We start from the raw sequence: 2,429 nt of genomic DNA, 5'->3' as shown, positions 1-2,429 counted from the left end.
GGGACCCCCTACCCGAGATTCGTCGGTTTTGACACCGACATTGGTGCTTTCATTGAGAGTTCCTCTGTGTCGTCGCCTTTAGGGTGAGACTTTTCTCCCCGGACAGATCTTCGTCTTCGGCGGCTTCGCTCTGCGGGCCAATTCTCTTGGCCACTTGGAGTAGATCGAAAGCTACGCCTCTGGACATCAAGTCAGGTTTGGAAGCTTAAACTACACGGCTGACATCCGCGGAGACTTGATCTTCGACGGGTTCGAGCCATGGCCAAGCGCGCCGCACCATCTCGAGGGGCATGATCTAGCTTTGCCTCCGGGTAGTGTCCTGGAGGCTGCACACGCATCGGTTCCGACCACTAACTCGGAGCCTATTGCGCCAATCGAGGACGAGCGGTTGGACGCCACCTCGGGGGCTGCGATCTCAAAGGCGATCGAGCTGAACCCTAGCCCCGCACTATGCATGATCCATGAGTTAGCGGATCCGGACTCCTCCCCGGACTTCGAACCCCCCCGCGCCTCTGCCAATCGAATCCGATTGGGCGCCAATAATGGAGTTCACCGCCGCAGACATCTTTCAGCACTCGCCTTTTGGCATCATCCTGAATTCTCTTAAGTCTCTCTCTTTATCAGGAGAGCCCTGGCCGGATTACGGTCAGCGAGGATGGGATGCGGACGACGAAGAAATTCAAAGCCCACCCACCACCCACTTTGTAGCCACTGTCGACGATTTAACCGACATGCTTGACTTCGGCTCCAAAGACATCAATGGTATGGACGACGATGTAGGAGACGAACAGGAACCAGCACCTGTAGGGCACTGGAAGGCCACCTCGTCATATGACATATATATGGTGGATACTCCAAAAGATGGAGACGGTGATGGAACAGTGGGGGATGACACCCCCAAGAAATAGCCAAAGCGCCGGCGTCAGCGGCGCCGCTCTAAATCCCGCCAAAGCAAAAACGGTGATTCCTGCACAGGAGATAATACTACCCCGGATAGCGCCGAAGAACACCCACCTCAGCAAGATTCGGCAAAGGAAGATGGAGAAGACAGCCCTCATGAGGGAGCGGCAGACCGAGAGGTCGAGGATGATAACTATATGCCTCCCTCCGAAGATGAGGCAAGCCTCGATGACGACGAATTCGTCATACCATCAGACCCCGCCGAGCAAGAGCGTTTCAAACGCAGGCTTTTAGCCACGGCAAGCAGCCTCAAGAAAAAGCAGCAACAACTTAGAGCTGCCCAAGATTTGCTAGCTGACAGATGGACTGAAGTCCTTGCGGCCGAAGAGTATGAACTCGAACGCCCTTCCAAGAGTTACCCAAAGCGCAGGCCGCTACCCCGATCAGAGGAGGAAGCACCTACATCACCAGCGCACGACATGGCAGACTGGCCACCTCGCGGCCGCGACAGAGAGGCCTCTCGGCCCTCCACCCAAGCCATGCCCCGACGCCGCTCAACTAAGGCACGGGAAAATGCGCCAGACCTACGAGACGTACTAGAGGATAAGGCAAGACAAACAAGATCGATCTACGGATCGCGCAGGCGCCCTACGGCACGTGACGATGATCTTCACTCCGGATACAACAAATCCGGCCGGGCCGAACACAACAGACATAGCTCTTCCGAGCTGCGTCGTGATATAGCCCAGTACAGAGGCGCCGCACACCCGCTATGCTTCACGAATGAAATAATGGAGCATAAAACCCCAGAGGGTTTCAAACCCGTAAACATCGAATCATACGATGGCACAACAGATCCGCGCGGTACGGATCGAGGATTATCTCCTTCACATCCACATGGCACGCGGCGATGATCTACACGCCATCAAATACCTCCCGCTCAAACTTATAGGACCGGCCCGACATTGGCTTAACAGCTTGCCAGCAGACTCAATCGGTTCTTGGGAGGACCTGGAAGCCGCATTCCTCGACAACTTCCAGGGCACTTACGTGCGACCACCGGATGCCGACGACTTAAGCCACATAATTCAGCAGCCAGAGGAATCGACCAAACAATTTTGGACATGGTTCCTAACAAAGAAAAACCAGATAGTCGACTGTCCGGACGCAGAGGCCCTAGCAGCCTTCAAGCATAACATCCACGACGAGTGGCTTGCCCGGCACCTGGGACAGGAAAAACCGAAATCTATGGCAGCCCTCACGACACTCATGACCCGCTTTTGCGCGGGAGAAGATAGCTGGCTAGCTCACAGTAACAACTTATCAAAGAACCCTGGTAACTCGGATACCAAGGACAAAAGTGGCAGGACACATCGGCATAAGCAAAAACGCCGCGTTAGCAGCGATAGCAATGAAGACACAGCAGTCAATGCCGGATTCAAAGGCTATAAATCCGGTCAGCGGAAAAAGCCATTCAAAAAGAATACTCAGGGCCCGTCCAGTTTGGACCGAATACTCGATCGCTTGTG

This window comes from Triticum urartu, chromosome 3 (genome assembly GCF_003073215.2).
Source record: "Triticum urartu cultivar G1812 chromosome 3, Tu2.1, whole genome shotgun sequence".
Taxonomy (NCBI): Eukaryota; Viridiplantae; Streptophyta; class Magnoliopsida; order Poales; family Poaceae; genus Triticum; species Triticum urartu.
The sequence above is the reverse complement of the archived record's forward strand: the minus strand, read 5'-3'. Positions refer to the sequence as shown.